At 59.1% G+C, this 15,435-nt stretch overlaps 1 protein-coding gene across 11 annotated transcripts in view; it reads right to left on the reverse strand.

Moving 5' to 3' along the window:
- Window positions 1-15,435, reverse strand: part of SHANK3 (SH3 and multiple ankyrin repeat domains 3) — a 370,798-nt gene that overhangs the window by 182,124 nt on the left and 173,239 nt on the right. The gene's annotated exons all lie outside the window — the stretch shown is intronic.

Here is a 15,435-nt window from a genome sequence, read left to right on the forward strand (position 1 = left end):
CACACCGCGTGCCACACGGGCGGTCAGCATCCCCAGCACAGGTCCCCAGATGAGACTGAACAGCCACGTCGGGCTGTTACACAGCCCTTGCAAACCTCCTGCTACCATTAAACTGACAGATGCAGAAAATATACAGCATAATGAGAGAAGTGGGGTGCACGAGACAGTTCTCTGGATGTTGAAGAACCGTGCTCCATGAGCAGGCTCCTGAAGAACAGCAGGCACGCAGCACTATCCCAGCACACACCAACCCCATGGCAACCAGGGCCTGGCAAGTTCACACCAACTTTTCCACCTAATAACGGGTCCGTGTGCCCCCATAGTCAAAATCTGGGACACTACAGAGGTCAAGCTGAGGCATACAGGAGACGCTGACTTGAATTAATGAAGCATTTTCTAATTCTGGAAGGTAAATAGGGACAGCTGCCAGCTCAGCACACACCTAAATGCATTTGACTTGAACGTCTTACTAACATAAATAGTTTCCAACAAAAGCTAAAATAGCACCCCCAGATTCCAGCAGGTCATGTTTGGAGGACGTCTCCAAAAGCCCCTTGTTTCTTCACCATGGTGTCTGGCAAGAAGGCTCATCCGGCCCCGGCCCCGGCCACAGGCTGCTGTGTGGCCATGGCCACGGCTGCTCGGTGCTCACAGCCCAGGCTGCTGTGTGGCCATGGCCACGGCTGCTCGGTGCTCACAGCCCAGGCTGCTGTGTGGCCACGGCTGCTCGGTGCTCACAGCCCCGGCTGCTGTGTGGCCACGGCCCCGGCTGCTCGGTGGCCACGCCAAGAGGCAAACCCACCCGGCACCCAGCCAACAATCACCAAAACCACCCCGAAGCCCAGGAGTGTTCCACCACCAACAGAAATACAGGTTCTGGCTCATGTGCATTAGCAGGAATCCCCTGGAGCTGTCTGTTAAGTGATTTACAGCCCACAGAAATCTGAGCAAGCAAGGGGGAGGACAAGGAAACGCCTTCTCCCAGAGGACGGAGAAAAGTGACGCCCAAGGACCAAACCACAGGATTATACACGCGGCAAGTGCAGGAAATGTAAAATATCCTAATTAAACCTTCAGAGGGAGAAGTTTGTTTAGTTTTTAAATCTACAGTGAGTTTGCCACTACGCTGACTATTTGTACGTGCCAAAGTTTGTAGAGAGGAGCCCTGGTGAAGGGCCATGCGTCCTGAGCGCCCTGTGCCGAGCAGCACGGTGACGCCGCGGGTGCGTCCCTGTCCTGAGCGCCCTGTGCCGAGCAGCACGGTGACGCCGCGGGTGCGTCCCCGTCCTGAGCGCCCTGTGCCGAGCAGCACGGTGACGCCGCGGGTGCATCCCCGTCCTGAGCGCCCTGTGCCGAGCAGCACGGTGACGCCGCGGGTTTGTCCCCGTCCTGAGCGCCCTGTGCCGAGCAGCACGGTGACGCCGCGGGTGCGTCCCCGTCCTGAGCGCCCTGTGCCGAGCAGCACGGTGACGCCGCGGGTGCGTCCCCGTCCTGAGCGCCCTGTGCCGAGCAGCACGGTGACGCCGCGGGTGCGTCCCCGTCCTGAGCGCCCTGTGCCGAGCAGCACGGTGACGCCGCGGGTGCGTCCCCGTCCTGAGCGCCCTGTGCCGAGCAGCACGGTGACGCCGCGGGTGCGTCCCCGTCCTGAGCGCCCTGTGCCGAGCAGCACGGTGACGCCGCGGGTGCATCCCGCTGTCTGTCACCCATGAAGGGTCTATTATGGTGTTGAGGCTCTGATGTGCAAAAAGATTAGTTAATTTATACCAGTGATGTGAACTGAAATATATTAGTCACAGCAAATCGTATTTGTAAGTGGATGCTCTTATGCAGAATTAAAGTGAATATAATTCATTTTATCATAATTATAGCTTTGGGAGTGAATTGAAGGAAACCAAATGAGCTATTTTAGTTCCAAGTCAGAGGCCGCAATGCTTTAAGTGGGTAAACTGGTCTGTTACAAAGGGCAGCATGGATCAGCTCTTCTGGTCACCCTCCCGGCCAACCAGAAAGGAAAAGCGAATGGGGGGATCTAACACAGACGAGTCTTGCAGGACAATGCTGCCGATGAGCAGACTGACCCTGCCTGATCAGCACAGGCTGGACACGGGTCCCGCACCCCAAAACCTTCACCCCACCAGCTGCGTGCCCTGGGGACACCTGCCGAGCTGACACCTGTCCCCACAGAACCCAGGGCGCTGGGCAGAAGCCACTCCGGGACACCCCCCGTCACCCCATGGCTCAGTGGGGGTCCCTTTGTCCCCCGGTCGCCCCACGGCTCAGGGGGGTCCCCTTGTCCCCCGGTCGCCCCATGGCTCAGGGGGGTCCCCTTGTCCCCCGGTCGCCCCATGGCTCAGTGGGGGTTCCCTTGTCCCCTGGTCGCCCCGTGGCTCAGTGGGGGTCCCCTTGTCCCCCGGTCGCCCCACGGCTCAGTGGGGGTCCCCTTGTCCCCCGGTCACCCCACGGCTCAGTGGGGGTCCCCTTGTCCCCCGGTCGCCCCACGGCTCAGGGGTCCAAGATCTGCGTCCTGGGTTTAGCTTTACCGCAGAGCCGAGCTCTCCCCGGCCGGTCCAGGCCAGCCTCCCCTCCCGGCGATCGGCAGCTGCGGTGCCGGCACTGGCAGAGGCAGCAGCTCCTGCCCGGGCTGGCGCATCGACAATGGTCCAACATCCCACTCACCTGCCCCGGTCATGATCCCACCGAGAGAAACGCTGCCTCTGACGGGCAGCAGGGGCCAAAGGAACAGGACAACGCACAGAGGAATTTGACAGCAAGCACTCTACAGGAGCAGAGCACGCGGATCGTGACTAATTCTCAATCAAGACAAGTAACACAGACACCAAGGATGAGCCCACGGGCTCTTCCCCGCCTGCGTGACATCCCTGGTTTTAGGAAACCGCGGCGCATGGTTTGGAGAGCTCCAGAGAGGCGTCCCCGGCACGTCTCACAGGTGTTAGACCCAAGGGCCGTATTTAACCCACAAACACGTGGCTGTGCTGGAAGCAAGCTGTGGCTGCCAGGCACAGGGACGGCTGCTGGCACGCTCCCTCCCAACGCTGCAGACTCAGGCACCAGCACACGCGCCAGCGCAGCCCAGGCAGCCCCACGGCAGAGCTGCGCCTCGCGGCCAGCTGCCAGCGCGCCACCTCGCCTCCCCGGGACAGCCTCGAGCACAGACACCTCATCCCTGTGCCAGAGGCAGCTGCCGCTGGCTTTGCTCCGTCATTCACTAACTGCACTCTTAACAGACTAAGGGTACGAGTTCGCTATCTAAACGAGCGGTGTACACTGATGCAGCCATGACCGTCTGCCTCTGGCTCCCTCTGCAAAGCGCGGCTGGGCCCGCAGGGACAGCAGCCCCCCGTGTCAGGGCCCGCAGGGACAGCAGCCCCCCGTGTTGGGGCCCGCAGGGACAGCAGCCCCCATGTCAGGGCCCGCAGGGACAGCAGCCCCCCGTGTCGGGGCCCGCAGGGACAGCAGCCCCCCGTGTCGGGGCCCGCAGCGATTCACCACAGAACGGCTTCTGGTGCCAGGATAAGACCCACAACTTGAGCCAACACCCCCCTGGGACGGGCCGGGGTTGCCAGATCGACGACCGCCCTTCTCCCTGGCTGCCGCGGCAGCAGAGCACACGTTCTGGACAGAACGGAGCTGCCAAAGTCAAACCAAGCCTGGCCACGGCTTGCAAGGGCCTCTGCTAAAGGCCCAGATGGATGAAAGACACAGCTAAAAGGCTATCTATATCTGAGCTAGTCAACAGAGAAATGGGCTCTTTCAGAGTGTGATTCATCAGGCTTGTTTTAAATGTCTAACTTGGGATGAGATAAATTGCTCTCTGGAAGAGCTATTTCTTACCGCTGACTGCAGGGAGTCTAGACACCTACCCCAGGTGTGGCTGCTGCGTCCCCGCGGACGATGAATCACCCTCCGGCTGCGACAGCCCGACGTTCCCCGGCACAGAGGGGCCCGCGGACACGGCGGCAGCGCTGCCGGTGACGGGTGACCCAGCAGCACAGGACCCGGGCACAGGCTCCCGGTGTGGTCACCAGCCCTGCCCCGAGGGACATGCTGGGCAGGGGGACACTGAAACACAGGAGGCTCCATGTGAACATGAGCAGACACTTGTTTGCTGGGAGGTGCCAGAGCCTGGCCCAGGCTGCCCAGAGCGGGTGTGGAGTCTCCTTCTGTGAGCCATTGCAACCCCTGGGATCCTGTGTGATCTGCTCGGGGACCCTGCGTGAGCAGGTGGGGCTGGGACCTGCACAGCTCCTGCAGCACTGACAGCTGGGGGGGCGGACGCGCTGGGGCTGAGGCGCCTCTGCCCGGGGGAGCACAGGAGGAGCCGTTCAAGGCCCCATTTGGGAGGACACTTCCCCCTCCACCTCTGCTGTCCAGGGCCGCCAGATCAGCCAGAGGAACCCCACAGAAAGTCAATGAGGGAAAACATCAGAGTTCCCGCCCTTCACAGAAACAGCTCAAGCGCAACGACTCGAAACTTCAGAAGAAAAACTCCCAGAGCTGGGAAAACAGCTCGGGGAAGGAAAAAATATTACAGTCACTTATTGGAAAAGTGCTGTGCAAGGGACCCTGGAGACCCCCTGCGCCGGTGTGCAAGGGGAGAGCGCCCGGTGCAGCCCGCACCTGCGGCAGCTGCTGCTGCAACAGCCATCAGAACCACGGGGCAGCCACGCGTGCCACCCCCGCGGGAGCAGCGGGTCCGGCTGGGGCGGCGCGGTGGTGAAAGCACGGCGGGGGCGGCAAGGGGCGGCACGGCGGGGGCGGCAAGGGGCAGCACGGAGGGGGCGGCAAGGGGCAGCACGGAGGGGGCGGCACGGCGAGGGCAGCATAGTGGGGGCAGCACGGCGGGGGCAGCAAGGGGCGGCACGGCGGGGGTGGCACGGCGGGGGCGGCACGGTGGTGAAAGCACGGCGGGGGCGGCAAGGGGCAGCATGGCGGGGGCAGCACGGCGGGGACAGCAAGGGGCGGCAGGGTGGGGACAGCACGGCGGGGACAGCACGGCGGGGGCAGCAAGGGGCGGCAGGGCGGGGGCAGCATAGTGGGGGCAGCACGGCGGGAGCGGCGCCGGCCAGGACCACGGGACATCTGCTACAGGGCGTGAGAAAGGGCTGCAAGGTTGTGCGAACTTAGAGACACGGACACACGCGTGTGTGTACATCTACACACAAAAAAATTACGGGAATATAAACAGGCGAATTTTCTGTCCCAAACAAACACAAATTTCAAGGTATTTCATGGCTTAAAAAAATTTAAAATAAAAAAAGAAGTTACAACAGAGTTAAAGCAGAAACAAGCAGGTCTGTTTGGCTGCAGTGCAGCAGGCCCAAGATTAGCGGGACACAGCCTGGCTGAGGCAGCTGGGCTGGGGCTCAGGCTCAGAGCTGGTACGGGCTGAAACCGGGACTGAATAGAACCGGTTAAGTGAGCTGGAACGGGCTGAAACCGGGACTGAATAGAACCGGTTAAGTGAGCTGGTATGGGCTGAAACCAGGACTGAATAGAACCGGTTAAGTGAGCTGGTATGGGCTGAAACCAGGACTGAATAGAACCGGTTAAGTGAGCTGGAACGGGCTGAAACCGGGACTGAATAGAACCGGTTAAGTGAGCTGGTACGGGCTGAAACCAGGACTGAATAGAACCGGTTAAGTGAGCTGGAACGGGCTGAAACCAGGACTGAATAGAACCAGTTAAGTGAGCTGGTATGGGCTGAAACCAGGACTGAATAGAACCAGTTAAGTGAGCTGGTATGGGCTGAAACCAGGACTGAATAGAACTGGTTAAGTGAGCTGGTATGGGCTGAAACCAGGACTGAATAGAACCAGTTAAGTGAGCTGGAACGGGCTGAAACCGGGACTGAATAGAACCGGTTAAGTGAGCTGGTACGGGCTGAAACCAGGACTGAATAGAACCGGTTAAGTGAGCTGGTATGGGCTGAAACCAGGACTGAATAGAACCGGTTAAGTGAGCTGGTACGGGCTGAAACCAGGACTGAATAGAACCGGTTAAGTGAGCTGGTACGGGCTGAAACCAGGACTGAATAGAACCGGTTAAGTGAGCTGGAACGGGCTGAAACCGGGACTGAATAGAACCGGTTAAGTGAGCTGGTATGGGCTGAAACCAGGACTGAATAGAACCAGTTAAGTGAGCTGGTACGGGCTGAAACCAGGACTGAATAGAACCGGTTAAGTGAGCTGGAACGGGCTGAAACCGGGACTGAATAGAACCGGTTAAGTGAGCTGGAACGGGCTGAAACCGGGACTGAATAGAACCGGTTAAGTGAGCTGGTATGGGCTGAAACCAGGACTGAATAGAACCGGTTAAGTGAGCTGGTACGGGCTGAAACCAGGACTGAATAGAACCGGTTAAGTGAGCTGGTACGGGCTGAAACCAGGACTGAATAGAACCGGTTAAGTGAGCTGGAACGGGCTGAAACCAGGACTGAATAGAACCGGTTAAGTGAGCTGGTATGGGCTGAAACCAGGACTGAATAGAACCGGTTAAGTGAGCTGGAACGGGCTGAAACCGGGACTGAATAGAACCGGTTAAGTGAGCTGGTACGGGCTGAAACCGGGACTGAATAGAACCGGTTAAGTGAGCTGGTATGGGCTGAAACCAGGACTGAATAGAACCGGTTAAGTGAGCTGGTACGGGCTGAAACCAGGACTGAATAGAACCGGTTAAGTGAGCTGGTACGGGCTGAAACCAGGACTGAATAGAACCGGTTAAGTGAGCTGGAACGGGCTGAAACCGGGACTGAATAGAACCGGTTAAGTGAGCTGGAACGGGCTGAAACCGGGACTGAATAGAACCGGTTAAGTGAGCTGGAACGGGCTGAAACCGGGACTGAATAGAACCGGTTAAGTGAGCTGGTACGGGCTGAAACCGGGACTGAATAGAACCGGTTAAGTGAGCTGGTATGGGCTGAAACCAGGACTGAATAGAACCGGTTAAGTGAGCTGGAACGGGCTGAAACCGGGACTGAATAGAACCGGTTAAGTGAGCTGGTATGGGCTGAAACCAGGACTGAATAGAACCAGTTAAGTGAGCTGGAACGGGCTGAAACCAGGACTGAATAGAACCGGTTAAGTGAGCTGGTACGGGCTGAAACCAGGACTGAACTGGTTGATGGATCAGCCGTGGCCCGGGAACGGGCTGGGTCGTGCTCCCGAGAAGGTGTTTCGGTGGCACCAGGAGCCCCCGCCGGGCCCGTGGCCGAAGCCGCGGCAGCCGGGGCAGCCGGGCAGTGATGAGATGAGATGTGATGAGGTGTGATGGACGGCAGAGCTGACACTGCCAGCACCCAGTGCCCTGGAGCGTCTGACACCGCGGGAGATGGGATGAGGTGTTGGTGTGTGTCCTGTGCCTCCCGTGGCAACAGGCAGAGAATGTCACCGCGGCGAGAGCTCCGCCCTGCGGACAGGAGCCTGAGGAGAAGGACCGTGGCTGTTATTTTGGCAGGTACCGCGGTTGGGCAGCCGCTCATGAGGACGCTTTGTAAACCCTTCATGCTTGCAAACAGATTGTTGAGCAGGGCGCTATTCAGAGACAAATTTCTCTGTGCTGGAGAACTGAGACTTGGCAAGGCACAGAAAATGGAGTTTGGAACATAAATCCACACCCCAAACACACCTTCTGAAAAACTGCCCGTGGTAAATCGAGATTATTTGATTGTACATTTCTCCCCAAGAGCTTGCACCCGTAAGTACTGCAGGGCAGGAGAGCAGCCAGCGGATGAGGAGCAAACGGGATCATGGGTCTGGTTTAAGAAAAAAAAACAATTTAAAAGGGGGTATCTTCAGGAGAAAAAACAACATCTCTTCAAAGGCAAAGTCCATCCAAAAGACGCACGGAAGAGACAGAGGCATTCTGAACAGCCCGCTGGAAAGAAGCCTACAGCTAAAGGACAGTTTGTGTGCCAGTCGGTCTCCAGCACCCGTGTTCTCTGTACCATGTCCAGTCCGACCAGTAAGCGCTGACCCCGCTGCTCCCACACAGCCGGCTTGGTGGGTGCTGACCCCGCTGCTCCCGCATGGCTGGGTGGGCGCTGGCCTCGCTGCTCCCACATGGCCAGCTGGGTGCTGACCCCGCCGCTCCCGCACGGCTGGTTTGGTGGGTGCTGACCCCGCCGCTCCCGCACGGCTGGTTTGGTGGGTGCTGACCCCGCCGCTCCCGCACGGCCGGTTGGGTGGGCGCTGACCCCGCTGCTCCCGCACGGCTGGGTGGGCGCTGGCCCCGCTGCTCCCGCACGGCCGGCTGGGTGGGCGCTGGCCCCGCTGCTCCCGCACGGCTGGGTGGGCGCTGGCCCCGCTGCTCCCGCACGGCTGGTTTGGTGGGCGCTGGCCCCGCTGCTCCCGCACGGCCGGCTGGGTGGGCGCTGGCCCCGTTGCTCCCGCGTGGCCGGCTCGGCGCCGCACCCCGGAGAGCGGCACACGGGGTTTCTGCTCGGCGCCAGAGCGCCGATGGGATCTGTTCCTCTGACTTATCAACAAGGTTTCCTCTCGTGCAGTGACAAGCTGATAAGGACTCGCAATGTATCACGGCAGATGCCAAGTACGGCTGCTGTCACTTCGACGGCAACGTGCAACAGCCCAGCCTCACACGGGCACCTGTGGCACTTGCAAATGGCATCTGATGAACACAATAAGGAATCTCAGTTTGGTGTATTTCAGAGAGACGCTGGGGCAACGTAACTCATTGCTGAATATGCAAAGACAACATTGTTGACATAGGAAACACTTTTTACCCTTCTCCTAATACAAGGAGAGAAGAAATTTGATTAAAAACGCACAGGTGAAGAAAGAAGGAAAAATCCAGAACACCACAGAAAACCGCTGTCTTGAGCCAAAGGCTCCCGAGCAGGTTAGAGCTCCAGCACGAATTCCCGAAGGCAGCAGAGCCCAGTCCTGCGCAGGGAACGGGACAACGGGACAACGGGACAGACGGCAGCACCGGGCGATCCCCACAGCACCAGCGCTGCGCCGCCCAGGTGTTCCTGCAGCAGCCCACACCGCGCCGGCACAGCGTTACACCCGAGCGCCGCGGCAGAAACCCGGTGCTGAGGAAAGCTGGCATCCAAAGGAAGCGCCCCACCTGAAGACCAGTGTTCCCTGAGAGAGGAGTTCACACCGGTGGAAAAGGAAAGCAGGAAAAGCACCGCACGGTGTGCCGAGCGGACCGCGGGGCTGCAGCAAGCGGACCGGGAGCTCCAGCCAGTTTCGTCCTTAGATCCCGACGCTGTTCTGGCTGACACCGTCTAAATCCTCCCTTCGCTTGGGGGTCATTGCTCTCCAAATTCGTAAGCAGAGAATTTCTTGTCAATGGCACCCTGATTTTCAGAAGGGCTATTTGGCCTCAGCAGGCCAAGCTTAGTAGCTCCAGCAATCCCGAAACCCCCCTGTTCACCCGCAACACGTAAGACCTCAGTGGAAAAATCCTGTTCTAGCCTCCAGTAAAGAATGTAGCACAGGAAAGCGGGACTCATGACAGACAGCAGTCCCAGGGGGTTGTATAACTCTCATACCAGGCTACGGCAACCAGCCGCATCTTGGCTTCTTCCCATCTCTTTCAAAATGACCTTCCCAGCAGAGAAAACAAGGAACAGAAGGAGCATCTCCCGACCCCGGCTCGAAGGAAAAGCTTCACCGGTAACCGCGAGTCCCTGCCAGCCCTGAAGCGGACACGGACACCCCGCAACACGCTCCTCCGTGGGAACGAAGCTGAAACGGAAAACACGGGATGAAGGGGGTGTGGCAGTGATCACAAAAACCCCGCAGCTTCAGCAGGTGCCAGAGACCGTCGGCAGCACCCAGCCCTGGAGCCCGAGCAAACCAGCGCCCCAGCGGCACCGGTGCTGCTGGCCCAAGCTGCCTGCAAACACCACGGCCCGCAGACCGAGCCCACACCACGATGCAGCTTACTGGTGTGAGCAGACCCACGCCACACCACGATGTGGTTTACTGGTGTGAGCAGACCCACGCCACACCACGATGTGGTTTACTGGTGTGAGCAGACCCACGCCACACCACGATGTGGTTTACTGGTGTGAGCAGACCCACGCCACACCACAATGTGGTTTACTGGTGTGAACAGACCAACCTGACACCAGGACACACTCCACTGGTGTGAGCAGACCAACCTGACACCAGGACACACTCCACTGGTGTGAGCAGACCAACCTGACACCAGGACACACTCCACTGGTGTGAGCAGACCAACCTGACACCAGGACACACTCCACTGGTGTGAGCAGACCAACCCGACACCAGGACACACTCCACTGGTGTGAGCAGACCAACCCCTGACACCAGGACACACTCCACTGGTGTGAGCAGACCAACCCGACACCAGGACACACTCCACTGGTGTGAGCAGACCAACCCGACACCAGGACACACTCCACTGGTGTGAGCAGACCAACCCGACACCAGGACACACTCCACTGGTGTGAGCAGACCAACCTGACACCAGGACACACTCCACTGGTGTGAGCAGACCAACCTGACACCAGGACACACTCCACTGGTGTGAGCAGACCAACCCCTGACACCAGGACACACTCCATTGGTGTGAACAGACCAACCCGACACCAGGACACACTCCACTGGTGTGAGCAGACCAACCCGACACCAGGACACACTCCACTGGTGTGAGCAGACCAACCCGACACCAGGACACACTCCACTGGTGTGAGCAGACCAACCCGACACCAGGACACACTCCACTGGTGTGAGCAGACCAACCCGACACCAGGACACACTCCACTGGTGTGAGCAGACCAACCCGACACCAGGACACACTCCACTGGTGTGAGCAGACCAACCCGACACCAGGACACACTCCACTGGTGTGAGCAGCCCCCTGCGCAGCCCAGGGACGGCTGGGACCACACATCCCGTCCCAGCTCCAGGCACCGACGTGCTCCCCAGGGAGCCGGGCCCTTTGGATCTGGACCGTGCACAGCCTGATCTGTGGCAAGAATTAAACTTTAAACACACTGAGAACATTTTAGGCCAGACCAATTTTTCCAGCTATAGTTTAGGATGACTAAAAATAGAGTTTTGCAATGCCAAGTGGTGGCAGCTTTAATAACCAGAGAGGGATTACTTGTTCTGTGTGTCCCCAGGGAATCTCCATCTCCTCTGCACCGAAGGAGATTTTGACACTTCTTCCCATTGCACTGTCCTCCCCAGATCCCACCGGGCTCCTTAATCCTGGACTGGTACCAGACCACAAGCAGCACTCCAGACAGCTGCTCAGGCTCCAACGAGCTACTCTCCTGGCCCCCGCGGTTCCCCTGTGCAGCCCCAGGCTCACAGGATCTGCCGGCCATTCCTTGCCAATGCTGAGCCCACCACCCGGCGTGTCCTGGTGCCACCCAGCACATCCTGGTGCCACCCGCTGTGTCCTGGTGCCACCCGGCGTGTCATGGTGCCACTGAGCGCGTCCTGGTGTCACCCAGTGCATCCCGGTGCCACCCAGCACGTCCCGGCTCTGAACGGAACAGGCTGCCCGCCGAACAGCCCTGCCCTCCAAACACACGCCCCTCGCTGTGGCCCAGGGCTGTTCCAGCTCCGCGGGGCCAGCGCTGCCATGGCAGGTGTTGGTTCGGCAGCCAGAGCCGCCCCCTGCACAGCCCTGGAGAACCCAAACCAGCCCTGGAGCTGCTGCCCGGCTCATGGTGCCCGTGACCCCAGCACCACCCAGCACATCAGCCGCTGCCCAGCACCACCCAGCACATCAGCCGCTGCCCAGCACCACCCAGCACATCAGCCGCTGCCCAGCACCACCCAGCACATCAGCCGCTCCCCAGCACCACCCAGCACATCAGCCGCTCCCCAGCACCACCCAGCACATCAGCCCCACCCCAGCACCACCCAGCACATCAGCCGCTGCCCAGCACCACCCAGCACATCAGCCGCTGCCCAGCACCACCCAGCACATCAGCCGCTCCCAGCACCACCCAGCACATCAGCCGCTGCCCAGCACCACCCAGCACATCAGCCGCTGCCCAGCACCACCCAGCACATCAGCCGCTCCCCAGCACCACCCAGCACATCAGCCGCTGCCCAGCACCACCCAGCACATCAGCCGCTCCCCAGCACCACCCAGCACATCAGCCGCTCCCAGCACCACCCAGCACATCAGCCGCTCCCCAGCACCACCCAGCACATCAGCCCCACCCCAGCACCACCCAGCACATCAGCCGCTGCCCAGCACCACCCAGCACATCAGCCGCTCCCAGCACCACCCAGCACATCAGCCACTGCCCAGCACCACCCAGCACATCAGCCGCTGCCCAGCACCACCCAGCACATCAGCCGCTCCCAGCACCACCCAGCACATCAGCCGCTCCCAGCACCACCCAGCACATCAGCCACTGCCCAGCACCACCCAGCACATCAGCCGCTGCCCAGCACCACCCAGCACATCAGCCGCTGCCCAGCACCACCCAGCACATCAGCCGCTCCCCAGCACCACCCAGCACATCAGCCGCTCCCCAGCACCACCCAGCACATCAGCCCCACCCCAGCACCACCCAGCACATCAGCCGCTGCCCAGCACCACCCAGCACATCAGCCCCACCCCAGCACCACCCAGCACATCAGCCGCTCCCAGCACCACCCAGCACATCAGCCGCTGCCCAGCACCACCCAGCACATCAGCCGCTGCCCAGCACCATCCAGCACATCAGCCGCTCCCCAGCACCACCCAGCACATCAGCCGCTCCCCAGCACCACCCAGCACATCAGCCGCTGCCCAGCACCATCCAGCACATCAGCCGCTGCCCAGCACCATCCAGCACATCAGCCGCTCCCCAGCACCACCCAGCACATCAGCCGCTGCCCAGCACCATCCAGCACATCAGCCGCTGCCCAGCACCACCCAGCACATCAGCCGCTCCTCGGCAAACACGCAGCACATCAGCCGCTGCCCAGCACCACCCAGCACATCAGCCCCACCCCAGCACCACCCAGCACATCAGCCGCTGCCCAGCACCACCCAGCACATCAGCCGCTCCCAGCACCACCCAGCACATCAGCCGCTCCCAGCACCACCCAGCACATCAGCCGCTGCCCAGCACCACCCAGCACATCAGCCGCTCCTCGGCAAACACGCAGCAGCACCACGGAACAACCGCAAACACTGCGATCCAGGTGCTGACACCCCTGAAGAAACACCAAAGAAAGCGACTTACACAGGCTGTTCCCAACATTTAACAAGAGAATAAATGCTCAAAGGGAGAGCAAAGGGAGGTACAGTCCACAGCTTAAGCTAAATATGTATTTCACATTTCTAAACTTTGTAAAGTGCATTTGCTTTAAGCAAGTAACACCGGGTATCTAAATTCTATGTTCTCTATCCCAAATGGCTTATCCAAAGTGATGCAAGATCGACCTGGACACCACCCAAGGCTGCAATCGCAAAGACCTATTTATTTGGAATAGAAACCAAACTGGGTTAGAGAGGAGCAGACGGGCTGATCAGAGGTATAAAAAATTAACTGCGGGAAAGGATTCAAAGAATGGGGCACACGAATGGCAGAGCAACGTGTATTTACGGAGATATAAAACAGGGATATAAAATGGTGAGTGGGATTTCTAAACACCAAAACTTCCACAGAGCATCTGAACAAGAAACACTTCAACTGGAGAGTAACTTATTTCTAATCCAGTAAGATGAGACACTTCTCTGCATCAGGCATTATGAGCTGCCTTATGACACAACTGGCGTAAAGAGCGCAGCGGGCGTTGGAAAGAGGTCAGGTATTTATACAGAACACAGGAACACGCAGAGAAACAACCAAGTCCTGAGTCTGCAGCCCACCACTGAGCCACCATCAGGAAGCCCATGTCCCACATCCCCATCACCAGAAGAAGCCCGTGTTCCAAATCCCCATCACCAGAAGAAGCCCATGTCCTACATCCCCACCACCAGAAGAAGCCCATGTCCTACATCCCCATCACCAGAAGAAGCCCATGTTCCAAATCCCCATCACCAGAAGAAGCCCATGTCCTACATCCCCATCACCAGAAGAAGCCCATGTCCTACATCCCCATCACCAGAAGAAGCCCATGTCCTACAACCCCATCACCAGAAGAAGCCCGTGTTCCAAATCCCCATCACCAGAAGAAGCCCATGTCCTACAACCCCATCACCAGAAGAAGCCCATGTCCTACAACCCCATCACCAGAAGAAGCCCATGTCCTACATTCCCATCATCAGAAGAAGCCCATGTCCTAGATCCCCATCACCAGAAGAAGCCCGTGTTCCAAATCCCCATCACCAGAAGAAGCCCATGTCCTACATTCCCATCATCAGAAGAAGCCCATGTCCTCTGTCCCCATCACCCCCATGTCCATGGCTCCCTGTGGACCCACAGCAGCTCCCCCTCCCCAGCCCATCACCTCCAGCTCCCCACACAGACCCGGAGCCTCCTCCCACCACGACAGTCCCAGCCACCCTCTCGTCCTGTTTGGCCAGGATGTGGCAGAACACGTCACGGCTGTCCTGGAGCCTGCATGGGCTTGGTGGCCAGGACCACAGGGCTTGATGAACCACCAACTCCCCACTCTCAGCCGCTGCGTCTCGAGCAACTTGGCCTTGAAACCTTCCCATGTGGGATAAATTTGTGGATGAGAAGAGAGGAGAGGAACAGCAGTTGCTGATGTCCAGCTGCCCCAGGAGAACGGGCTAAAAGGACACACCAGGGATCTTCCCACGTGGGGCAGGAGCCACCAAGGACCCTCGGGCTCTCCCAAGGCTGCCGTACCAGGACACGCAGCATTAGCTCATCACAGACATCACCACACAGGGACAGGGCCTTGCTTAGACCTGGGAGAGGAATCACACAGGTCTGGCGCAAAACCATCCCGCAGACCTGAGAGGGACCAGGACCGCACCTGGTCACCACAGCCTTGGTCAAGCAGTTGCACATTTCACAAGCAACAAAACCACTTCTTCCAAACACATTTTTTCACGTCCCTGAGATATTTTAGTTTTATTCAGCTCATTTTCTTTTGTCCTTCATGAGCAATTCTTCTCTTCTTCCCCTTCCATGACTCATTTTTCAAAGTTTCCAGCAACAAGGGGAAATAATTTATCCACGTCTCAGGAAACTCATTATTCCTGAAAGATCTTTTAACTTCCAGACGCTGACCACGAGACAACCAGCGGAGAGCTGTCACTCACAGGCTCCCACGGCACCAGCCACCCCGCCCCCAGCAGGACACGTGGCTGGGGACCGAGCACAAGGTATCGCTCAGGTCGCTCCGGGTGCGTGTCCAAGGCTGCCGTGCCCGTCCAGAGCCCCTTCGGCAGAGCCGCGGCACCGGAGACGCCGGGAACGCCCGGCAGGCGATGGGGACAGCTCTGCGCCGCTCCCGGCCACCACCCCCTCCACACACCACGAGGAATGACAAG

Source organism: Columba livia, chromosome 1, assembly GCF_036013475.1.
Source record: "Columba livia isolate bColLiv1 breed racing homer chromosome 1, bColLiv1.pat.W.v2, whole genome shotgun sequence".
In the NCBI taxonomy this organism is placed as follows: domain Eukaryota; kingdom Metazoa; phylum Chordata; class Aves; order Columbiformes; family Columbidae; genus Columba; species Columba livia.